Raw genomic sequence first — 27,368 nt, forward strand, 5'->3', positions numbered from 1 at the left:
AGGGCTGAACATGAGAAACTGAAGGGAGAAAACACAGGGACAGGACTACATATGTAGTTAAAGGAGACACAACATGGGACACTGATTACTGGATGTGGGCACGAGACATGAAGAAATAAAAAAGAACAAAAGACGAGGAAAAAGAACTACCCAAAACAAATGATCATATCATATACAAAAAGACAATAGATCCAAAATACTATGTATCATAGTCTCTTGTTTTCACAACTCCATAACTTTACATCCACATGTCAAAGTCAAGTACCTAACGTTTTACAACCTTAATATATAAATCACAGTCTTGAATGGACAGTAGCGGCCTAGTCATTGCGAATGACCAGTACTCTCTTATGAAATGTCAAATTGAAGCTGAGTAGATATTTAATATTTCCTGGCATACGCTGGATTTGTGTGTGAAAGATGAGAGACGGAGAGAAAGTCAATTTTCTCTGATGCTCTAAGGCAAGCTAGCCGGAGGTAAATTCACTGTCCTTTTTAATTCAGCAGTGCATCCCTTATAAGCCATTATTTGGATGCAAATTCCACACAACAAAGTGCTTTCAGTAAAGGTTTTTGGCAAACAACTATGATGAACAATAAACAAAGTGTAAAGTGCTGAGCAATGTTTTTTGGAAGGCTAATTAGGAAGCACCCAGTGACAAAGTTGAAAGAGTGACTTTATCCAGATCTTGCCATTTTGTTATTGATTCCTTAATAAGTGTGAGTGCAAACTGTTAAATAGGTTGTTTAATGTTCAGTCCACCGGATAAAACTGTATCGATCGTTTATAGCTCCAATTTAGAGCCAGGTATAAAAGGGCTTTAAATTAATAGTGAGGGACAGACAACAAAATGTAAATCACAAACACACACAGCTAATGACAAATGAAACCAAGCTGACTAAGAAATATTCAACCCAATAAATAATGGACAACAAGTTTGTCTGTGTCTTCGAAATAGGTCAGCTGCTACACTAGAGTGATTTATGAGTCATAGTACGGTTGGAGAGAGTTCTAATTCCCCTTTGTAGCCTTTTTTATACTCAATATTGAAATATAGCCTTTCACCAACAAGCATGCGTGGCATTATTTACATTAGCTTAGGTTGTTTATTCCTGCCCATTCCTCCTCTTCTTCTCCCCCTCCTTCCTTCTCTCCATCCTTATTTCATTTGCTCTACCCGTGATGATTTACCTCCCAGACCTCTATTTATCCACCACTAACAAATTGGGTTATCATGCTCCACCACTCCCCTTTTCCTCCCCTGCCTCCTCTACCCTTTACCTGCCTTCCCTTCCTCATCTCACCAGCCCCTCATTACACCCTCCCCCCTCCTCCCCAACCCCCCAGCCTTGCCAGCTGACTTATGATATGCCAAGTCAAGGTGAGGCATCGTGTCTGGCGCAGAGGACATGTGTGTGGTTTTAAGCAGTGTTTGTGTTGTGGTTTTGTATGTGTTTTCATACTCGTTCTCTCTGTATATATATATTTATGTGTGTGTGTGTTTAGGAATGGTGCTCCTGCATTGTTGTTCCGCATGATTTCTGCCTGCTCTTACCGTGACAGTGTGACAGGTGGCTGGTCTAGGACAAGATGTGTGGGTGTACATGTTTGCATTGGTAACCTAAAGAACAAATCTAATAACTACACTTCGAAATGTAGTTTGATTTATCACCAAATCTTCATACTTCACCCCTTAAATGCAAATGTATTTCATGTTTTTTGTCTGGTATTGTTTTAAAGACCTTATATACAGTGCAAATGTGATGTGATGTGTGTGTGTATTTGTGTGTAAGTGAGGCTGAAGTCTGACTGTCTGACAGCAAGTTGTATCCTTGCAGGGTTTCACAAGCTAATGTTGGCTTGACATTTAAACTTGGGTGACAGAGTGGGTGTAAAAGGCCAAGAGCAGCTGCGTACAGCCGCCATTCTGCAAAATGTACCAAGCTTTAACTACAGATAAAGTCTTTCTCAAGAAGACTTAATGTCAAGAGGCACTCTAGCACATAATGTGTAGAGATATATGATGGGAAATCCTTTCACGTCCTCACGACACACGGATGTTTTTTGGTTCTATGGTCATTAGCACTTGCTGTTGGGGCAAAAGATAATGCTTTTAGGCTAATAGAGTTATGGATATCACAACGTGAGTTGTCTACAAGAGTGTGCTTTGTTATATATATATATATTTTTTTTTTTTTCTATATATCTATATATAGAAAAATGTTAATACAGAAGTAACACTTGGGACTAAAAAAATAAAGCCAAAGAAGTGCAGAGTCTTCAAAGGCTGTGACTGTGACAAGGCTGTAACTGTATTTGGTTTCAATGCAATTGTATTTATAAGACTGTGAGTACTGTCTCACTGTAACTGTAAAGGCAATGGTGACAAGAAAAAAAAGCACTCATATCAGGTAGAACATTGAGCAGAACACATCTGCTTGATGCCGACTGATATGGAAAGATGGAGAAAAAGAGCGGTAGGAGGGAAGAGGAGGATGAACTGCAGAGAACAGACAATCAGAAGCAAGAAGACATATCTGCAATAGGACAAAACATGTTATTTTATACACAGAAATCAAAGGATTAATTACACAGGCGGTCAATGTGTATACATTATCCTCATAAAGTTATTGTTAATAATGGTTCACTGGCAACGAGGCATGAACTATGCCAATAATGACTATGGTTTCTGTCTGTCTGTCTGTCTGTCTGTCTGTCTGTCTATCTATCTATCTATCTATCTATCTATCTATCTATCTATCTATCTATCCAGTGATGTTACTATTAAAGGTACATTACAAGAAGGGTAGAAAAGTGCACACTTTATTGGGAATGGGCAGCTGTAAACAATACACCTGGGGGAGGATGGTGGAGCCTGTAACTCCAAAAATACTATCACTACTGCAGAGGGAGGGAGAGGACGGGGAGAGAGAAAAAAGGACAAATTAGGGGACAGACAAGACACATGCAGTAGTTGCATATAAATGCATGGAAAGTGACAGAAACGAGAGTGGAGTTGCTCAGTGCATCATGGGAGGTGTGCAGCAGCTCTGGCTTATAGCAGCATAGCTAAAGGACAGTTTAGGGTCACCAAAGCCAAATTAAACTATAAGCTTCAGCTGAAAGGAAAGTTATAAGTCCAATCTTAGAGCTAAAATAGGGTGCTTGTCTATATTGTGTGACTAATGGACAAAACTTTTTTTTTTAGATTTCTTGGGATTTTTGCAACCTGTCAAAATCTGTTAATAGCAATAAGAACCAGGTTGTCAAAAAAGAGCAAGTGCTGTTGTGGAAGTTTTCCACTTAGATAAAGCCTGCAGACGAGCGGTGAGCGGTAGCTAACATTCTTTAATCCAAGCACACAAAGACAACATACAACCAAGCATGATGGAGAGCCTACATGACCACGGGGCAGGGTCAGCAGAGCAGTAGCGGCTCCTGAAAAAAATCTCAGGGGGGGCAATTTTTATGATATCGACTAAAATGATCCATTTAATGAGTACATCAAACAACACAATTTTAATTTGTTGCTAGGTGATTAACTCATACAGTGATACCTCATGCCCACTAGATGGCAACACACAACAGAAAGCTTTCCTCTAGCTACATAAGTTACAGGTAGAAAGCGAAAGAAATTAGCATCCAGTAGCCTTTAAGCAAAAATGAATGTGTCCACTTACTCATTACTTAGGCTACATCAATCCAATGTTGTGTGGTGTAATCAGCAACAATATAAAGCCGGCTGCATCATATAAATCAATATGCACAGCCTGTCAGCCACGACTTGCGCTGGAACCAACTCCGACAAAAAGTCCTGTTGTATGCTTTTGACTTCTCCTTCGTTGCCTGGGTTAGTTGAATTTCGGGCTTGTCAGGTCCCAACTCTTTAACTTGCAGTTTTTCTGCCATTGTCCTTCTGGCAAAAGGGTAGGTTAGAAGCGATCTAACCGAATTTGGGGGCGGCTGTGCCTCAACCGTTAACAATACCGCTGCCATCGTCTCTCTCTGACCTTATAGCTCACTTAGGCTACTGACTGAGGTAAAATTCTAGAACAGCAAATCTTCGCGCGTTTTCTGCAGGGGCGCAATTTTAAGCGCCCCCAAACCATTTAATTCAGCGACGCTGATAGGTCAAATATTTATTATTTTCCCCTGGCAACCATTTAATGATAGGCTATTTCGCTGCATATCAAGGGCGCTTTGACGAGCGCCCCAGAAGAAGAAAAACACCGTTTGTTGGTTGAACTTTAATGAGTCAGCTGGTGAAAATGTTAAAATACGCCTGGCTGTATATGGGCACACACATAGTAAAACTATCATTGATGAATTTTTTAAAAATATATATTTTTACTCCTCCACATTTGGGGGGGCGGAGCCCGAGCGCCCCCTATGGGCCAGCCGCCACTGCAGCAGAGTCTCACTGAGCCTAGCATGGCTCTCAGTTAAATACCTTCTTCAGGAACAAAAGGCAATACACAGCTGTTTCACACCTTAAGGTTCACACTCCCTTGCTACCTCCCAGAGTCCTCGAAGAGACAAAAGATTCCTTCCTGTGGACTTGTCTGCTTCCTTACTAGACCCCCACCATTTGTCTTTCAGTATGAGTGTCAGACATGTTAATACAATAAAATAATGTGATTAAAACCTAAGTAAAAGAAATTCCTATACAGTGTTCACCCACAACTGCTTTAAACAGATCAGCATGACAGATAATGCTCTTGCCATTGCACTAGCAATGCAATGTTTACAGATAGCTTAAGCAAAAGATGTGATCAGTGTTAGCCAGTGATGGATCACACCTTTGTCTGTACTGCATCACAACCCTCTCCCAAAATGTTTCCATAGGTACTAGAGATGGCATGATACCACTTTTTTATGACCGATACCGATACCAATATCATAAATTTAGATATCTGCTGATACCGATATGAATCCGATATAGTGTTCTTTAACCCTTTAAGACCTACTTTAGAACCAAGTCCGCCAGAGCTTATATTATATTTTTACAGGTTGTAGTGCCATTTTTGGGAGCATTTCAAGTTGCTATACATCAATACAACCATTATAGCCCAAATTTTAATAATATGTATGCATTAAGTGCATAGTAATTACATAAAATTGCAAAAAAGTGCAATAAACTACAAAGAAATTTAAAATCATTTGGTTTTTTTTAACATATATTTCTAGTTAGAGAAATTTAAGAGGCTTATCCCTCAAAACTGTAAATACAAAAAAGTTGCACAAAATAGTTTCCCACCATAAGAAAGTTATTTTAAGTGTCTTCATAGTTTTATTTTTGAAATACACCAATTTTTATATACTGCAGGAAAAACGAAAATAAATATTATAATGCAAATTTGCTAAAAAAAACAAACAGCATATGCATCAAAATAAACTATTTCCAGCAGTGCAATTTGAGTCCTAAGCATCCCAGAAACGACACAGAAAGTCTCATAAAGACTCATAAAGTCAAACATAACTTTTGAAAACACCAGTATAGGCTCATAAGGTCCCTAAAGGGTTAATCAATAAAACTGTTTTTTTAATTTCTTGCTGCATTTTGTATAAGATCATACTCAAGTTTAAAAAAAACAACAACAACAATAAAGCTATTCTGTTATACCTGTATGCAAAAAAATTTTTTTCGCAATACTGATCAATCTAATAAACTTAACCCTACACCATCCTCCATATTCTGGTATTTTAAAGAGTACTTAGCGTAAATATTAAGCAACCTAACTAATAGGGTTCCAACTCCCAGCAACAAAAAACAAACAAAAAAAAACCAAAACAACATAGGGAACCACCCCCCACCCTCCACCTCATGATGCTTAATCAACATAATCAACCTTAATTTGATGCAGTGTGAAAAAAAATGCACAGAAATCAATTATTTTTCAAGAATAATTAAATAGATTCAACATCTTTCTTCAACAGAATTGCAGACTGCACAGATGGTGCCTTCCCAAAGGAAAAAGTACTATACAGTAGCTTACTAAGGTATATTAGACTTAATAGTTACTATATACAGTAATGGATTTCTATACATTTTACATCAGATTAAAACTTTGGGTGTAAGATTCGGATAATTATTTATTAAAAGCTAGACATTTTAAATGAGAATAAGAAAGATAAGTATGTCTTTGTGGCCCCTTTTCCCTGTTAATGCCCTATCGGCCCACCTGGCTAAACTTTGCTAGATCCGCCCCTGCATAGTTACCAGCCTTCAGCTATGTAGAAAAGGATCCTGGTGTACAAAGTAATATTAAATAAATTCTAACAACAGCTTATCAAGGTTAAACGTGCTGTTGTTGTTTAGCCGCTGGTTTCCTCTTTCTGGTGCGAAGTGGGACAAAAACAAACAAGAGCGAAAAGCCGATCAGCTGATCATTAATCAGTTTCACATTGCAGTAGCAACAGGAGAGAGAGAGAGAGAGAGAGAGAGAGAGAGAGAGGAGGCAGTCGCTCCATATATCGGTTGTTAAGCTTAACGCTGGAATGCTTTACAAACATTCAGAGATTTACTTACACACTTGCTTTACTTCTCTCTGGGATAACTTTGTCGGAGATGAAATGCTGGGTTGTTAGCGAGGCTTCAAATGCTCAACCAGATCGCCGACAGGTCTCGCACGCCACAGCCACTCTATCACGTGAGGCATACTGCTCCGACGAGCTAACGTTATGAGGCGAGTTACGGTGTGTCGCAAGTTTTGTGAGATGTTTTTGTGATATTTAATGGATCGGATTACATTTTTTATTTCTCTCCGATATCCGATCCAGTAATTTAGGTCAGTATGGGACCGATACCAATACATAATATCGGATCGGTCCATCTCTAATAGGTACACAGATGGTACTTGGGAGCAATAGATAAATGGAAGAAGTCTCTTTTTTTTAGGACCTGCAGTCAGCGCATTACTGAATAAAAGCTGTATTTGCTTTGAAACCGCAGAAGAAAAATAGGCTCATGATGTATTTTACAATGCACTCTATTAATAACGAGAGAGTGAAGAACTAGCATGCCTGCAAGTTTCCTAATTGCTAGTAAGATTTTATTGATGGTTTTTAAAGCATTAGACAGTATGGCCTTTGGCTGTAATTCACACCTCTCTCTTGTGAGATAAGGCACAGTTTCTTTTCTTAAGGCCAGGCCTTTTTTGTTCCAAAGTTGAGTTTGACAAATAAAGGTGATCAGCCTTATTCCATCAAAACCTCCATGCTCCTGGAACAGTGTGCCTGAGGAGAGAACAGGCAGCTGAATCAATATATTCTTCTGAGTTAGTTTGAGAAACTTCTGCAACTTGACTTTTTATGGAGTTGTACTAACCTAAACATACGCGTCTTTTATTGTAACCAATTCTTTGCTGTTACATGCCCTATGCATTCAAACCTCTGTGAGGTGTTATTAAACTTTGACTGTCCTCTTTCTACCCTCATCACTCGACTTCAAAAAGAAAGAGTTATCAATCATCTTTATTTATTTCCCACTGTTCATCTTCATTGCAGTGCGGTGATAATAACGCCTCACAATTGGTTTTATAATAGATTTTAAACAGTCTTTTGCCTTTTATAGTGTTGCACAGCTTTTCATTTACAAATTGGGCCTGTGGATTCACTGCATAAGGCACTGGCAGGGTGTAAAAGCTGTTATGTGTTTATCACAGGTTGGCTCGGCAATCAGTCACTCCATAAAGAATGAACAGATGTGCTTTACAGGGTCATAAAGTAAAATCTGATTGCTAGACTTTTACTGGAACTTGTACGATTTCAAATGAACCCAGGATTCTTGCATATTAATGAAATTCTTTGTAAAAGGTGACTGCTCATTTCTAAATGCATGCAACTGAACTCTTGTTGTGAGAAATTGCTGCTATTGCTGCTGGCAGGCGTAGTGTGTCTGATGTGGGCCTGTCTGATCATTACTGTGTTTTCTTTGAAAGTAAAATTTCAGTCCACACAAATATATCAACAGCAGTGATCACAAAATGGTGTATAACCGAATACAGTAGTGAGATATTTAACCAGGTCTTCCCCTTAACACCTGACCTGTCCAGAGGTTCAGTCAATGAGCTCGTCAATAGCTTCAATGCTAAAATGTTAAATGTAATGGACACTATTGCTCCCATTAAGGTGAAGGTTATCTCTGGAAGGAAAAAGTCTCCCTGGAGAAACTCCACACTGGTGAAAAATGAAAAAAGAGAGTGTAGGAAAGCTGAGCGCAGATGGAGAAAAACAAACCTCCAGGTTCATTATGACATCTATAAAGAGAAACTTCACAATTATAATTTACAACTGAGGAGTGCAAGGAGGTCCTACTTCTCTGACATCATCACCAAAAACAGTCATAATGCTCGGGTCTTATTTCCTACAGTTGACAGGCTAACAAACCCTCCTGTGTCAGTGGCAGCTGAACTTCAGTCGACCATGGCCTGCAATGACCAAATTCTTCACAGAAAAAATCCAAAAGATTAGACAAGCAATTGGTACATCAACAGCAGATTCAGGATATGTACTGTGTCCACCAAAAAACTGTTTAAACACCATCAAACAGTTTCACCCTATTAACAGCAAAGACCTGGAGGACATCTTGGGTCAACTGAACTCCTCCTCCTGCTGTTTAGATGTCCTGCCAACAAGTTTTTTCAGAAAGATCTCAAAGACTTTGGAGTCAGACTTCTTACAGGTCGTCAACTTTTCTTTAATATCAGGTGTGTTTCCAGAATCACTAAAAACTGCTGTAATTAAACCTATACTGAAAAAGGACAATCTTGACAAGACACAAATGAACAACTACAGGCCGATCTCAAATCTCCCATTTTTAAGTAAGATCATTGAAAAAGCAGTTTCTCAACAGCTCAATTACTTCTTAAAACAGAATAACTGCCAGGGCTCTAGACTAACTTTTTGCCATGGGCGTACCGGTACGCCTAACTTTAAAGTTAGGCGTACCGGCACAAAAGTTAGGCGCACACAAATTTTATAATAATTTATATAATATAATGTGTTTTTCTGGATACACTGTGCTTTTTCAGCATTCAAAAATTGATGACACCGTGTCAGAGCACTGGCTATGAATTTCAGACGGATCAGGCCTTAACCTAACAGAAAAGTTATCAATAGTTATTTTCTTATTACAGCTACATCCATTTCTGTCGTGCCTAGGCTGCTCACAAGGGCTGGGTATCATCACTGATTTCTATAATCTATTCGATTCTGGTTTTCAAAGTCCCTATTCGATTCAACTTAGCCTCAGACAGTCAGAAATATTATAATTCTGATCATTTATCAGTACTGATACATGTGAGACTTTATCAGAATTGTGAACATCACAGCAGATGCCTTTGTGTGAAAGTAACTGAGAATAAAACACAGAAAAACATGAAGGAGATTTTCCTGGTCTGGCTTTTTATAGCAGATAACCTTAAAAATATTCTACAATATTCTGCATATAAAGTTTAAATTACTTCAGTATTGAACAACAGAAATTAGGCTCTCTTGTCCGAGGTCATTTAAGTGAAAAAAAAGAAAAGAAAAAGACAGCAGCCGACAGCGCTGTAAACAACAGTAGACTGGTGGGTAATAAGCGAATGAATAAAACTGTTCTTGAAGTACAGAGAGAGATAGAGAGAGAGCTAGCTGTGCATGAAGTGTGATTTTAATAGTCGTGGAAGCAAAACAGCAAAATTCATGACGACATTGATCAAATGTGAAGCGTAGTTTGCTGCTTCTTTTGCTGCTGGCTCGGCGAATTTTGGTTGGAGAGAGACAAAACCCGCAGCTCAGAATCAGCGCAAAAAGACGTAAACACAGAGCGGACCCGACGCAGAATCGCCGAGCTCCGACAGCGTGTCGTCGGGTGAGAAAGCCGAGAAAGACAAAGCTGATTCTGATGCGTCGGGTCTGTGTTACGTCTTTGTGTGGAATCCGTGTACCTGCTCTCATTTGCTGTTTGGTTGTTGTTGAAATAGTTTTGTGAGCTTTAATCTGAGAATCTGGCGTTTCTGGCAAAACACAGTTATATTTAAAAGTTGTTTCAGGATTTAATGAATTGATATCGCTTTATTCAAGCTACTCACCTCCCACTTCCACCTGCACTTTCAACCGGACCACGGCCAATCAGAGAGGTCCCGCCCCTTACTATCTCTGATTGGTTTAGTCCACGATAGGGGCATAATGTGTGTCTGTAGTTGACCACAGGGAAGGTTGCAGTTTTTTTTGTTTTTTTTTTGCTACCCGAACAGTTGGTCGCACAGGTGCAACCAAATACTTTTTTTTAGTCGCAGGTTTTAGACAAAACCACAGCACTGAAACCGCTCTGACCAAAGTGTTTAATGACATATGTCTGAATACAGACAGTGGAAAAATGTCAGTCTTAGTCTTACTGGATCTCAGTGCAGGATTTGATACAGTTGACCACAACATATTACTCAAACGACTGGAGAACTGGGCAGGTCTCTCAGGAACTGTACTAAACTGGTTCAAAACATACTTAGAAAACAGGAAATACTTTGTATCAATAGGTAACTTCACATCTGAGCAGACAAGTATCACATGTGGAGTTCCCCAAGGTTCCATCTTGGGACCCCTTCTGTTTAACATTTACATGCTCCCATTGGCACAGATTATAAAGAACAACAAAATAAACTATCATAGCTATGCAGATGACACACAAATATATATCACAATGTCACCAGGAGACCGAGGCCCTGTACAGGCTCTTGGTAAATGCATTGAGGAAATTAATGACTGGTTGTGCCTCAATTTTCTCCAGCTAAACAAAAACAAAACTGAAGTAATAGTCTTTGGTGCCAAAGAAAAACGATTACAGGTCACCAGCGAACTTCAATCTATACACCTAAAAACCACAAACCAGGCGAGAAATTTGGGTGTAGTGATGGATGCAGACCTAAACTTAGAAAAACACATTAAGACAATAACAAAATCAGCTTAATATCACCTCAAGAATATTTCAAGGATAAAAGATCTGATGTCTCAACAGGACCTGGAAAAACTAGTCCATGCATTCATCTTTAGCAGGCTTGATTACTGTAACAGCATCTTTACAGGTTCAGCTTTTATGCTCCATATATCTGGAACAAACTCCCAGAAAGCCTCAGATCAGCTGAAACACTCAGTTTATTTAAATCCAGGTTGAAGACTCGCCTATTCTCAGCTGCATTTGAATAAAACACCAAATCCACACTTTTAAGCTTAAATTTCAAAACTTATATTTTAACTACTGATTTCATCTACTGTTCTGATTTTATCTACTGTTATTTTTTAATCAATTTTAAATCATGCTTTTTATTGTTTTTGTTTTTTAATGTCTCTGTAAAGCACTTTGAATCACCTTGTTGTTGCGAACTGTGCTACACTGTTAAAAAAAACATCCTAAAACAACGGTAATATTCCAGCAGCTGGGGCGCCAAAATACGACCGTGAAATAACAGAAAATAACTCCCCATAAAAATACGGTTATTTCCAGTAATGAAAATACAATTAGTTGCGCTAATTTGACATGGGATCTCACCTTTTTCAAGTGCCGCTAAACATTAAATCAGGAACATGTTAATGTGATTAAACAATGAAATCATCTATAAATAGGAAAAAAAAACATCTTAAAAAAACGGTAATATTCCGGCAGCTGGGGTGCCAAAATACGACCGTAAAATAACAGAAAATAACTCCCATAAAAATACGGTTATTTTCAGTAATGAAAATAGAGTTTGTTGCGCTAATTTGACATGGGATTCGGCCTTTTCCAAGTGCTTTTAGACATTAAATTAGGAACATTTTTACACGATCAAACAATGAAATTACCTATAAACAAGGTCACTGAATGTGGAAATATGAATCATAATACGTAAATGTACAGAAATATACAGTTAACTTAAATAATAATTGATTGCATGCCCTGGGACAGAGGCGAGGCTGCCATATCGCACCATCGGCTATCACTAGTAGGCGGCAGGTGAAGAGTCTTGACCACGGACACAACGGCGGAGAGTGTCCGAGCCAGGGCGCGAACCGGCAATCTTCTGATCACAAGGCGAACTGCCAACTCTTGAGCCACGAACGGCCTAACTAGCAATGATAATAATACTTATGTGATGTAACACAAGCTTATAGGGATCATGTTATATACTTTTCCATAGCATTACATTTGAATTCAACAGTTCAATCTTTCAAATAATGGACAGATATTTGTGAAATCATGATACATTTGTGAATGTATTTTAACAATCTAAATATGCATATGTACAGACAGATACATTTAATAATCATGACAATTATGTTGTATTACATTACAGTGATTTAACGTTAATTTACATTCAAAACGTGAAGTCAAAGTCTATTTACGTAACTTTAATGATATTCTAGAAGAACAGAACATTACTGTAAAATGCACAGTAAAATACCTTCACATTAGAGGTTTTTCCTACGGTCGCAGCCATACCCACGACCTTGTTGTTGTTAGTTCACATTCATTGGCCAATGCTTAGCGTCATGTTATTTATATTAATTGCAATTCCTACCTCTACATTTCTTTTTCAAAATATATAATTAGCACAGCGTGTCCGTGCAATGTTTTACATTGTGGCATGCAGAGAAATCTTAACAAAGAAGCTCACAGAGAGAAATTGAGCTTGTTATTTAACCCCAAGCTGGTAGGGGGAGCTCTTTATTAAAACACTTGCCGGTGCTACAATGTGCCTCAAGGTTCGACAACAGCACAACAGAAGTCACTCATGGTACAGCACTCTCACTACAAAACAACAACTATCAGTGACGCTGCACCACGGCGTAAACACAACATTCCAGATAACAGTTAAAAGTAACGTAACCATAAACAATAAAACAAGAACATCTAAACAGCAGCACATGTCCCAAGGCATGATGGGAGACATTTCTGGATGTATTTTTACGATCTAAATATGCATATGTACAACAAAATATATTTAACAAACAAGTAAATTGTGTTTTATTACATTTACAGTGATGTTATGTTGTTTTACATTTGACGTGTCAGATCACAGTCTACTTGTGTAAATGTAATGATATTCTAGAAAAACAGTACACAACTGTAAAATACACAGTAAAATAATTTGACATTACTATTTTTTGGAACAGTGTATATAAATAAACTTGCCTTGCCTTGTCCATTGGACTAAGAATGAGGTCTGTCTCCTAATTTCTGCGTTTTGTATTGCAGGCTGTAATTAAAGCAAATGGGCGTGTCTTCGAAAAAATAGCCACTAGCTGCAGTTTTTACTCACCCGTCTGCCGAACTTTACTTCTTGGAACCTCAGAGGTATTTGCAGATATGTGCGTAGGCAAACAAAGCAGTTAGAAATGATAATTACACATTCCCAAATGTTTGGTTTCTTTCATCCTCCTTAATTTATTTGTGCTTAGCGCTCCTGAATATGCAGCATATTGAAGTTTAAAACCTTTTCTTTCTTAATGAATGATAATGGTGCAACATGAGACTTTGACTTGGGCTATTGAATTTAATTAATTGGATGAACAAGAGCCAAGAGTTATGCTAATGGTGATTGATTGGAGATCTTTAAAAACAAAAGAAAATGACTTTCCTGACAATGGCTCATTTATTGGACTGAAGTAATCCGAAGCATGATGGTAACTCTCAATATACTGTTTGGCATCAAATGCAAGGGCTGAAGAATAATTCAAGCATAATTATATCGTGGTCTTTGTTTCCCTTTTTTGCTGTTTTACAAAGTCATCTCTGCCTGTTATTATACATTTTGCACATGCATTAATAGCAGCTGTTAAGGTGCCATGTTAATGTCAGCATATGTTCACATATCACTTGCTGCTATTTACATCATGATAATCACAGTACTGTAATGTTTTATTTGTGGCCCAGAGCAAAACTCTTAACTGCTGACTAAATCCCTTTCTTTTGATGCTTTCTGTCTTTTGTTCTTTTGATTCTGGTGCTACAACAGCTATGAAAGCTGTACAATGTATCTCAAACATGGCACACAGCTTGTTGTTGATACTCGGCTTGCTCTTGAGCGCTCAAGAAGCTTACACAATTTAATTAAAACAATGCTTCTATTTTTAAATATAAATGTTATCATTCAAAGTCAACAATGCCCTGCTCATAGTTTCAAACATGAACAGACAGCTGCTCGGCATCTCACTGAAAACTGTCACACAACACCCGATATGTCTTGATGAGCGTTGATAGTGAAGCTTACCATCTTGTTACATCTTGTTAAAATCATAAGCAATAACAGTAAGTAAGCATAAGGTGTTTCACCTGTAATAAGATGTTTTTTTCACACTTTGGTATGCATGAAATACACTGCAGTTTCTTAAAATGTAATCCTTATTCATTTTTCACACGACACACCTCAGACATTTCTTTGTTGTTTTGACTTTCAGCCAGTCTTCATGCATTCAAGTTTGTGAAATGAGCCACTCTCCCTCAGTGTAACTGGCAGGTGAGTTGTAGAATAAGTTGATGCAAATTAAAAAAAAACAACAACAAACAGTTAAGGTCACTTATCACTGTACAGGTTACCTGATAGTTTACCTTTTATCTCTTTTGGGGTTTGTTAATATCGAGTTGGAAAGGCTAACAGCATGATTGCCCTCCTTTACTCAAAGTCAGTAAAGAAAACTGGCAGACTTACAAACAGATACCATCAGTACATGGCCCTCATAACAGCTTATTGTGGGGTAAGTTTGGGTAAGCACATAAGACAGATTAGAAGAAAGAGGTACCTCCCACGTTATTATAACTCCCTAGTAAATGGACTTCATTTTTTTTCATTTATCAGTTATCAGTTTCAGTTATCTTATGATCTGTAAAGTTTAAGTGTGTAAAATCTGACCACTAGATGCCAGTCAATTGCAGACTGCAATCAATATTTTGCAGTCAATCATCAGTCAAACTATGAATAACTTTGTTTTCTCACCCCTCCCATTCCTAGCTAGGGTGGCAACTGTAGGACAAACAACTCTGGCCGCAATTCATCTGCAGTAAGTGTAGGCTGTCAGCCTGCTTTTTACCGTAGCTGTCAAAATACCAGGTATCTGGAGTATGATAAAAGCTAATGAATCGGTGAAACTTCTGTGTACTTCTGTACAGTGATACTGAGGTGAGCTGTTGAGGATATCCTAAACTTTTCTCATGGTAAGCACTGTTCTAGTAGGTCGCAGTTAACTGCTCTTTGCCTCTGTTAACTGCTCTTAGCCTGTCTTAGCGGCTGTTAGCAAGGGTTAATGATGTTTCTTTTGGTGTTTTTTTAAGTGGGTCTAATGTTGTTGGGCTTAGCAAATTATTTTTCATACCATGCAAGAATGCAATCAAACTGTTTATAAGAGGGAAAGTGTGATTTTTTTAGGACACTTGAGCCTAACATTAGCTAACATTAGCTAACATTAGCTATACTATTACAAGTATTCTTCCAGCAGCTTGACTTCCCTAAACATGAGAGTGATGTTCCTTGTGCGTTTACTTTTCATGTGTGTGTAGGTCTGTGTGTATGTGTGTTGAATAAAGCTTAAGAAGCCACGATCCTCCTTGAATTTTTGTCAGTTCTCTAGCTGCCTTCTGTTGTGGAGATTCTGTCCTGCCGAATAGGTCTCCTGTGAGGGAGAGAAAAAGCAGGGGAGTCAGAGAAGTGAGCACCTCTTGCTCCACCCATCCATTAAAGGGTAAAAACCCGAACTGCTTTCCACATGCTGAGGTTAATAAGCATCCAAATATTCCTTGGGCAGCCAGCCCTAGCAGCGCACACACACATACACGCACACATATACCCACAAGGAGATTTACACAAGCTAACAGCAGACTCTTAACAAGGGATACAATATGGTCAGGGATCCCTGGAGGCTTGGAAACTGAGGACAGTGATGTGTTGCACTATACAAAACAATCCATCCATCAATCCATCCCAACCAGCTATCCATCCATTCACTTCTGGCAATAAATAGTAGTTTCCTCTTCTGAGGCAGGTGGTGGCAAATATAAGGCTCAATCAAACACCGAAATCAGCATTGCTGATGTTATCAGAAACTACTCTGAAATGTCTCATTGAAAAAGACATGAAATTTAAGTCAACAACCTGGAGCCATTTTTTTCAGTTTTTCAGCAATCATCTCTGTGCTGCAGGTTTGGGGCAATTATAGACTTTGACATTTATCACATATTAGCTTAAAACCTGTTGATGAAGAGTTTGTCAAATTGTGTGTGTGTGTGTGGGGGGGGGGGGTTGCATTCTGCTGAATCTCGTTAAAAACCCTGACAGGTAGCATGTTTGTGCTGTGTTATGTGTGTTGATATTGCATCTTGTGTTGTGGTTTAGAATGGTCTTATTTTGTCCCAATCTCTCTAACTAGGTCAAATACATATATTTATGCAAGGTAAAACTCTTAATTGGAATAAGTCACAACTAATAAATGATAGTGTGCAGCGACATTAAAACGTTGTTGCGGCTTTTATAAAGGATTTTTTCTCTGTTTGTCTTTGTTTTTACGAAAAAAAAGTGTATAGATTACCTCCTTATTAACAATGCACACTGATTGTTTCATCAGAATGCTGCTTTGCTGACTACTTTCACTAGCATGCCAGACACATACTGTAGTCCCTAATCAATAAAAGCTAAAAAAAATAAAAAAATGCAGCAGCTGTATGTAATTTATGACTTATTGTTGACTTTGTGTTGACTTGTGGGGTTGTATTTTACAACTATGTGACTTTGTATTTTCATGCTGCAACCTTCATCAAATATTAAAGTCAGTCAACCAATACAAGGACTTGTAATTGCCCACTGTCTATCTGATGACTGTGAATGTGTGTGCTTGCACACATGGCATGGATGCTTACGGAGCTGGCACTGCCATCAAAGCCTCAAGCCTCCATTCATTTGTGGTACAAGGATTTGTGCAGTCAGGCAGATCATCACCCAAAGGACTTGCATGGAAAAATAGCAGTTATTTATTCATTTAGCAACACAACGGTATCAGCACTATCTTTAGACACTAAATAATGGCACCTTCACACCAGTGAAACAGCATAATTCAAGTTTTATGACATAGTGTTGACCATAATTCTCGAGACATCGTGAACTGCTTTGTCACATGTGTACTGATTAAACTGTGAAGTGCAGCTTATTAGGGCTGTATGTCTTTTAGTTTAAATACAGGCATGCATATTTAAGGATTGCATCAACAGACGGATGGAAATATACTGTGCTTAAAAAAATTGTTTGATTCGTTACTAGCTGACAGTGGGGTAAACTTAGAGTGATGGTTATTGCTGTCTCCCAAACTGAGATAGCTTGTATTTTCACATTTTAAATAAAACTAATTTAAAAATCCTAAAATTGAAACCATATATATACCCAACAAAACATTTTCTGGCTGACTATTTGGGTGAAGTGGGACATTTTCATTGACATCTCAGTGATCTACATGGTGTAAGTCTCATTTGTTTGGGTAATTTGTGGAAAATTGGGACATTTTGGAAGTGATTTTTGGAATTCTAAAATAGCTTCTATTTCTAATGGATGGCATGGCCACCCATCTTTGTTGCATTCAGTACTGTTTGTACATGAATTTCTTCTGTCAGTTTTCCCTTTGTGAGAAACTTTCTCAATATTATTACTGCTGACTATAAAGAAGTTATACACACTGGATGCAGTGCAGAAGCAAAAAAGAAGAAATTGTCCACATTATATTGATTTACAAATGTCCCCAACAAGTGAAATATCTCAGGAGACACAAATTCCCTGTGACTTGCACCAGGACGGACATCCAGTGTAAAAATATACAGGGCTAGCCACTGTGGTGATTTTTTTTGTGAATAAGGGAGCATTGAAATTTTTTTTCTTCTTTGTCTTAATAACAGAAGAACAATGAAGTTGTGCTGCAAAAGCCATGTTTTTCTTCTCCTTACCCATTAGCAGTGGTATAAAGCATGGCCAGCTAGGTTTCAGTGATACTGATGGTTGTAGATTAGTTTGTCTGAACTTGTCCGCTTATCTGCAAAACTTGAATTGTACAAGAATTGTGAGCTGCAACTTCACCTCAGTCATAATGTGGTAATAGTGGAGTAACAAGTAGGAGACAAGAAGGTAATAATATGGAAGTAGCCAGTTATTACCACTTAAAAATCAAAGTTGTATTCAAGCAAAATCTGATATCAACAGTGGCTATAGCTAAGTAACCATATAGGATTACCACATAGTATTACCACATAGGGAATGATTGTCTGTTTTTCTGAACGATACAGTCAGGAAAACACACATTCTGGTGATGGATAGAGTGGAGAACAACAATTAATATTAATATTAAATAGATTGTTGATGAGAAACAGCTGCACTAGCAGAAGCCTTGGGCAGCCACAGCAGAAGCCATGACACAAAGCTCCGTGACTTTATGCCATACTTTTACGATGTGGTATGGCGGCTCTTCCTCAAGTAAAGAATTTGTGTACTTCCATGATGAATAGCTATGGCATTACAAAAAAAAAAAAAAAAAAAAAAAAAAATATTTATAAAGACAATGCATTTCTGTTCTTTCCCAAGTGATTCTTTCCCAAGGCACAAAAGTATATGGAGAAGAATATTGAAATCAAGTTGGAAAACTAATTTACTAACATTTACAAATACCAGCAGCAACAACTTGCAATCCTTTGATACATTTTTACGTATAATGGCTTCTGTGCCAGGAATTTCATATCCTGTGCAATGTGGTTCAAAGAAAAATTGCAGAAGAACTGAAAGAATGGAAGGATAAATACAGTTGCTTTGGACCCTGCACTGAAAAGAAACAGGCCTTTGATGGACATCAGGCACAGAAAGTCTTAACATTTTTCATCTTGATGTTTGGTGCTGTTTACTTTTGATCAGATCAATGCATTTACATTACCAAACTTTAAAAAAGAAATGTTTTCATAATATTTTCTTACATTCAAATTAAAGTATTATAGTTTCAGGACCATGGACAGCGCATTCAGTTTTGACCGCACTCTCATGAGCAGGACTCTGACACATAGCTGTTTTTGGTGGTGGACCAGCTGCACTTTGGCAATGCTTAAACTATCAAAGATACACACAAGACTCCCCTGCAAAATCTGAAAATCATTTTTTTACTAAACAAATCCAGCATGTAGAACGTGTGGTTGTACCATTAACACCACCAGTTGTAGAGTACAGAGATAAACTTTTGTCAATCAGGCATTTCCAGTTCGGTTTATCCCTTGAAGGGATGTAAGCTGTCTCAGTACAAGAAGGCTGGAACTCTGTTGGCTATTTTACTATTTAAAAGTGAAAGTGCTGTTTTTGCCATAGGAACCAATTCAACCATAACTGTAGTGTTTCCAGTAACTGCATTACAACAAAATAAAATCAACGTTCTTAAAAATAATAGTCCAAATGACATTTTGACGAACTTGATTTTTATTCATAGATTCAACAGAAACCAAGAATTAAAAAGAATGTGGACATATATCATGTCTATCGTTTGACAAACATGCCTTATTTTTTATGCTTTTTGGTTACTCCCTGGCCTCCAACAGACTTCATTTTTGTGCCCCACAATACTTGTCATCCACGGTGAGTGGAGCTGCAACTCATTGTTCCAGTTATATTTCCTAGGACCTTGTGCTAAATTGCATGGCTGACAGATTGGGCATTTTTTACTGAAATGAACTGAGTGTGCCAGTATTTGTAAAGCAGCATGATGTTTATAAACCACCCATAAAACTAACCACACTAATGAATATGATATGAATGAAGGTATAAGTAAACTATTAAGTTAGTTCATCTTTGAAAGTTGATAGTTTTATATATATATATATGTATATATATATATATATGTGTGTGTGTGTGTGTGTGTGTGTGTGTGTGTGTGTGTGTGTGTGTTTGCATGTGTTTTGGAACCCTTTCAGCTCAAGCTATCACCTTAACTGACACCTGAGTAACTTCTGACTGAACTCACAAGCTAAGGACATTTTTCCCAGGAAGTGTGCACATTCCCTTCTCAATATTTCATCACTAAGTTATGTTGCTGAGCAAGGTGAAGTGCTTTAAGGCTGGTGTACTGCTGGGCTTTAAAATGCGTATTAATAGCTGTGTATTATACAGCTCAATGTCTGTTCTTGCCTTATGCCAGAGAAGCTAAAATCTTAATCCGCACAATACTGCGACTTCCTGCCTCCCTCTCCTTTGTTGACATTTGGATCCGCCTGTGTGTTTGACAAATAGGATTGGCTCCATTTGTCACCATTTAAACTGCTAGAATGTGTAAGAGCAATGGTTAATGTATGCAACTGCATGCAGGCGTCCACACACACAAACCGAAATTGTGAGTAATCACCCAGCATTGCATTAGGAAGCGCTGCACGTTACACCTAATTTCCCAAATAAAAATAAGCTTCATGCATGAAAAAGAGAAACAAACTCTGCATATTAAACTGCTGTAACAACCTGTCAGAACGCTTCATTTTTAGACAGGCTTGCTCCATTTGCGGTGGACTGTGTGCCCTATCTGTGTGGGGGTGGTGATGACTGAGGCTGGGTGAGTGACACTAACAAGAGTGTAACAGGCCTGAGATACTCCTCGTGTCAATGTGCAGGGTGAGAAGAGGTGAGTGGGACCTTTATGGGTCAATTACCTATGGACATCTCGTAAGACACAGTTCCTTAGTGGTGTGTTTGTGTATTCACTCTGAGACACTGTCAGAAGCAAAAGGAAATTACGGTGTTCTTCCATAGCAACTGGGTTTCATTCAAAATCAATACACAGCACCTTTGCTGCTGTTTGACGGTATGACTGTTTGTCTTTGTTCCACCCTAGACTGTAATTAATTTGGTGAACAGTGAATTGTGTTTCTTTTCGTTGCCCTCTGAATGAAAACAGAATTCAGACACTGCCAGTTCTGGCACCTACTTGGGATGAAACCACAGACAAATTCCTCGTGGAAGAAACATGAGGAAATTATTTCATGAGCTGCTTGGTGAATTAAGATCATTGTGATGCCACAGGCATCTGCTCAGGAAACTCCTGCTCTGTTTTTAATGCAAGACATTTCAGTAAAGAAAAGGGCATTGTCTCACTTCCTTCACGCATCTGCCTCCCTCTTCAGTGTTTTTTCCTCTCTTTATGGTGAGTGGCTGGCCAAACTGTATTAGGCTGACTTGATAGACGGGAATATTCTCATTTGCAGTGGTGATACAGCTCCCTTTGACATTTCCCCACAGAAATGACTTCTTTGATGGTTTTGCTTCTCTCTAAGGCCCTTTTCCTATTCTGTCCAGTTCATTGTGTGGAGGAGACCCCGCAGCAAGTGAGTCATTGTCTTTCTAACATCTTCAATCCAATTTACTGCAGCCACATGTCACACTCTGTTGCATGTCTCTTTGGTCACTGGGGGGCGTGCGCACACACACACACACACACACACACACACACACACACACACACACACACACACACACTATACATACACACATTCAAATGCATAGATTTACACACTGAAGTCTTCACCCATGCACAGCTATGGACTGAAAAGGTGTCATTTATTGACTGCCTCAGTATCCATGCGTCTGTAAAGATCAAAGCATGAGGGAAAATAAACACAAGTGCAAAGTGGGTGCTCAAAGACTCTCTTTCCTAGTAAAGAAGATATACACAAATATAAAAATGTCACTCCTAGTTTTGATATTGTTGCTCATATTATCAGTGAAAGACACAGGTGGATTCGTACGTCTTAATGTTCTCATCTTCAAACACCTATAAATTTTTCATGCTTGAAATGTCATTGTATGTGACTGTGGGTTTTTTTAAACAATCAAATTCAGAGAGTAGAACCCACAGAGTCTCATTATCTTGCCACCATGTTATCTATGTTATCCGTGTTTTTCATCACATTTCGTTCTCATCAGTCACAGTGTGTCTAACTGATTGGGTGTGGGCTGGAACAGAATTCAAAGAAGCCAACTGTGTTTTAGGCATCATGCCACAGTGCCTGTTTTCTAGTTCAGAAGGAAGAACGATTTACTTGCAGAGCAGTTTTTCAAATCAAATTTCAAGTTGTCACAAGTGTCACAGAGCCATAGAAGTGATATTTAACATCTAATAAAAATTCAGACAGGTGTTTTAGAATAATTACTTTATGTCTTGCAATTGAAGCTGTTTATTTATGAGGTGTTTAACTTCTATACTGTATATAGCTTAATAACTTTCTTTTTCAAGTTCCTCTGTATCAGCATGTGGCTCACTTTTGTCTAGATAGAAACTAAATATCCACCCATCCATTTAACCCCACTTAGACAATTCAGGGCCATGTGTCTGGAACCACTAACTACTTTTCTGGGTTCAACACTGCCAAGACCCTGACCAATTGAAAGGAGTCACTTGAGGTTGTTTGGGCATCTGACTAGGATGCCACCTGATCACCCCCTTGATGGGGTGTTTTGTCCTACAGGCAGAACCAGGACTACAGAGACTATATATCTCAGTTGGCTTGGGAATTACTTACTGCTCCCCCAAATAAGCTTGAAGAGGTGGCCAGGCTGAGCGAAGAAGATGGATGGATGGGTCTAGATCCTACCCAGCTGTCTTCAGGCAAGAGGCAAGGTACATCCTGGGCAGGGAACCAGTGTGTTGCAGGGCTAACACATACAGACAGATGACACACTCACATTCGCAACTACAGCCAGTTTACAGTCGTTAACCTTAATTAACCTAACCTGATGCACATCTTTGGACTCTGGGAGTGAGATAGTTATGCTGCTATAGGACTCCTGGGGCCTTGCACTTGTACATGGTGTGTGTGTGAGATCTTTCCATATACTCTAAAGGCTGGTTCAGGGTCACCTGACCCAGCCTTAACTATAGCACAAGTTTTGTCAGAAAGGAAAGTCAGAAAGTTGAGAGAGTGTATTTCTAACTCTGTGCACTTTTCCTCTGCTGGTTTGTTTTTTTAATAGCAGATAGAATTGACAAGAATGATCCTTTATGCAATAAAAAGTCAGTGGAGAGCTATAAATTGTTTCCCCCTCCAGTGTGGGCGGGACTTATTTGCAGTCTATCTCCGTCAAGTTTCTTCAAGTAATGAGCATGTCTATATCTGAATTTATATTGGATCTTTATATTTAATGTGCTTAATAAAATCACAGAAATAACCATTCCCACAGAAGCAGGAGTATCCCTCCTGGGGGAATTATCAATGATGAAAAAGACAATGATTTATTAGACTTGTCATAACCAGCAAATGTACTGCTTCTCACTGAAAAGATGAATTCCCACTTGTGTTTCCTAGATGGACTTATGAATCTGCATCATCTAGATCAATTAAAAAGATAGTGTAGAAGATGAAGGATAAGCTTTGAGTACATTCATTTTAAAATATATTTTCAATCTGTCATCATGACTCAGACATGTTTGTTCAAGCTATTTTGTTTCCTGCTATTTTGGGGGGAATTTTTATAATGCTTGTCCAAGTAAAATTGGTGCAGGCATACTTTGAAATGATCCTTGTATGTTTATCGATTTCCTTTCAGTTTTGGAGTTTTTTTTTCCTTTATCTTTTGAAACCGAAGTTCTGTCAGATCTGAAGGAATGGATGAACCTAGCATTCATTAATTACATTTTTGGACTGATTGCAAAACTTCACCCTTGACATTAATCTGATCATCTTGAGATTGATCTTATCAGTCTGGTGTGCTGTAGAGCTTCTTCCTTAAATGATTTTTAGCTGAGTACAGAAAAAAGCTGGTAAAGCGGTAGTTACATTTTTGCCTGCTATCAAGTTACTCACATATTTGATGCCTGATATGAGTGAGAGATTCAGAAATGGGGAAAGCACCTTTCACTGATTCATAAAAAAACAACAGAGAGTTAAAACAGATTCACACATGGATCTGGAGAAAAATGTGTTTCCGAACAGCCTAGCTCTTGTAGAGGACCCCAGGGATTAATCACAAACAGTAAATAAAGTATGCTGAACTGCTGAAGCTCAACTTTATTTTAACTAATAATGTTAAACTAAAATATCTGTTGAGATTATATAAGGACGAGAATTGTAGTTTTACATTTTATATAACAGGAAATCAGGAAACCTCACCCAGACCAGACATCCCTGGGCTTTGACCTATGGGGACTCAGTGCGAATGCACCATGGGGTTCGAGATTCAGGTCACTCAGGGCAGAGGAAGCAGTTTCCTTCTACTGTATTTGATGAGGAGGGAGTGCTGCTGAGTTGAGGACATATGAAGGAGATTGAAGAAATTTCCTTAATCCTATTGACATGCCTTGAATAGAGGAAGTCTGGGGATGAGGGGAATGACTTGTCCATCACTATGACTGAGATCACCGAGGTAGTTAAAAAAAACTCTGCAGTGACCTGGCCTCTAGAGTGGATAAGAGCGAAAGCTGTGGGTATTGTGGGACACACTTCTGCAACATTACATGGGTGTAAAACCCTTGAATGAGTAAACTGTGCTAGTGGTCCACCTTTTTAAAAAGGACAAGGGTGAAGGACCCCCGCCAGGGCTTCTCCAGGCTCACTAATATAATACTACAGCCAAAGGAGGACTGTGTGTGTGGCTTCAGGATCTCATCCCTCCTTTTTGCACGTGATCTGGTTCTCTTGCATCATCAAGCAATGACCTCAACCTTGCACTGAGGCAGTTTGCAGCTTACTGTAGCGCAGAGGAGTTTGAGTGACCTGGGGTCTTATCCATGAATGAGGGAAGGAGAGAATAGGAATTCATTGCAGTAATGTGGATGCTGTGTCAGTCTGCCTTTGTAAAGAGAGAGCTGAGCATGAAAGCAAAGCTGTCGATTTACTGGTTGATGTACTTTTCAGCCCTCACTTATAGCCACAAGCTCTGGGTAGAAATTAGCTTCTTACCAAGGGTGTATGTCTGCCCTTTGAGGTAGGTTGAGCAGCTTGGTTATTCAGGAAAGAGTCAGAGTAGAGCCAAAAGGGACCAGTTGAGGGGGATTCACAAGCTGGGATGGATGGATGGATGAGCCACCTTGATGACTACTTTTTGTTACAGTGACAATTAGAAACACTTTATTATTAATAATAATTATTTATATTAATTAAATAATATTAATTATTTATTTATATTATTAATTATATATAATATATTATTATATAATATATTAATATTATTCACTATATTATTTGCGCCTTATGTGGATGCATAACTCAATCATTGTGCTCTATTGCTTCACATGCTAAAACCTAAGCTACAAGACACTTCAGTTATTGTAACACACAATGGTTTTTGTTTGTCTGTTTTATTTTTGAGGTATAGTTATCAAAAATGTAAAAAAAGAAAAAGATTTTAAAGATGGTACTTGGCAAATTATGGCAGTCTAGTAATCAAGCTGGTATTCAGTGCTTTGACATGGAGGAGCTTCGGTTTATATTCAGAGGTGAAATTTACACAAAGCGTCTCTTTCTTAGTCCTATCATTATATAGTCATTCAAACTTGAACAGTGTGGCATGTAAGAAGTTTAAAATTAGCTTGCATGACATTAATTTTAAAGTCTTTGATTATACTGAATGCTGACAGTCAAATGCAATAAAACTCCACGACTTAAAAGATGTTTTGGTGCACAAACCATTCTGGTTTTATTAAGATCGTTACCTGAAGTACCGTGCGGTAAAACTGCAAGGTAAAATTAAGATCAATAGTGCAATTTATTTGCCATAATAGATCAGGAGAGGTACAGTTGTCTCAATGAAAACCAAGTAATTGTGGTAATTAACACGTTGATGTGGGTGGTTTACTTTATTTGTTGTACAAAGTATTAATGAGTGTACAGGCAGACAGACATGATTATTCAACAGCAGGAGAAACGCACTAATCCGGGGTGCAGATGCAGATTGCAGAAATCAATGAAGGAGAGAGAACAGAGGAAAGGAAGCGGCTAAACCAACTACTGTTGCATGGGCTGGTTTGAAGGCGTGGAGACCAACATGAATAATAAATGAGGAGAAACGGGGTGAAGCAGTGTAGTTATGGTAGAGATCTGCATCAGCAACTATGCACAAAGTTGACTGTTTAAAAGTAAACTGTAAAAATGTATGAATCATCAATACAACAGATAGATCAAAGTTTAGATTAAAGTGCATCCTTGTTTCCCAGTGCAAGTAGTCTATTAAAGTCTTCTTTACTTTATGTGAGTAACCCATTTTATGCTATCTTAGTCTTATATATGTGATATAAAATTATTTTAATATGAAATAAATTAGAGCGTTTATTGGACAACTTGGAGTGTTAATTTTCAAGTCATAATTTAAATGCACATGTGAAAAACAAACATTAAAATTGTCTTTTCCTCATATACAGTTTATAGTAACCAACCTTATCTTAACTTGCAGAAAACTGATGTTTTTTAATATATGTTTTTAACAAGCTGCAGTTTTGTTTCTGTGTTGCCCCTCCCTGAGTTTGGTTCTGCTGGAGGTTTCTTTCTGTTAAAAGGATTTTTTTTCTTCCAACTGTCACCACTATCCCTCTAAGAAAACACATTCCAGTGGGGTTGTCTGATTAACAGCACGGTATATATAATAAGAGAGAGAGAGAGAGAGAGAGAGAGAGAGAGAGAGAGAGAGAGAGAAGAACACCATAGTGCAACGTATTTTGTTACACGTATCGAGCACTATAGCCAGGTACCTGCCAGTGAGTCTCTTATCCTGTAGGTCGATTGCAGATGGTAGTCCTTGTTTTGCTGCACATCCTTGGTGACACACGAAGTAGTTCTCCACCTGCACCAGGTCCAGCTTAGAGTTTCCGTGGTGGAGCTGGATGGAGTCTGGTGATCTATGAGAGACTTACTTGAAAAGCAGCATGCCCAGCTAGCCCAGTGGCACAGACTCACAAGATGGAAAGAGGCAGGGACAGCTGGTTAGCAGCGATCACTACTGGTGTCTCTCTCAGGGACTGATGAGAAAACTAAAACATACCTGAACAGCCTGCCAAAGTAAAATGTGTAAGAGAAGCCCTGTTATAAAAGTAAATCAGAACTGCCAGTACCTTGCAGTTAAAGAACATCACAGTTCTTTTTCCTTCCATCAAACCTTGTGCAGCTTATAAATCCAATATGCACTGTGTTGTTAGGGTAGGCGGTTAAAAAGGTTAGTGAAAGATGACTTTACACTACAAACAAAACCTAGCCTACATGTTTTATGTAAAAATGTACTTTAACCGACTTTAAAATGTATTTTTTAAATAATTAAAGTGAAATATGAAACAAAGCCTTGATGGTGTTCAAGGACAGTAGCTTACTATAGATCAAGTGTTTTAGCAAAAGGATTGAAAGTATCTTCTGTCTGAGTGAGGCTAATGAGGAGTGCAAGGG

Source organism: Simochromis diagramma, unplaced genomic scaffold, assembly GCF_900408965.1.
Source record: "Simochromis diagramma unplaced genomic scaffold, fSimDia1.1 OVJJ01000753.1, whole genome shotgun sequence".
Taxonomy (NCBI): domain Eukaryota; kingdom Metazoa; phylum Chordata; class Actinopteri; order Cichliformes; family Cichlidae; genus Simochromis; species Simochromis diagramma.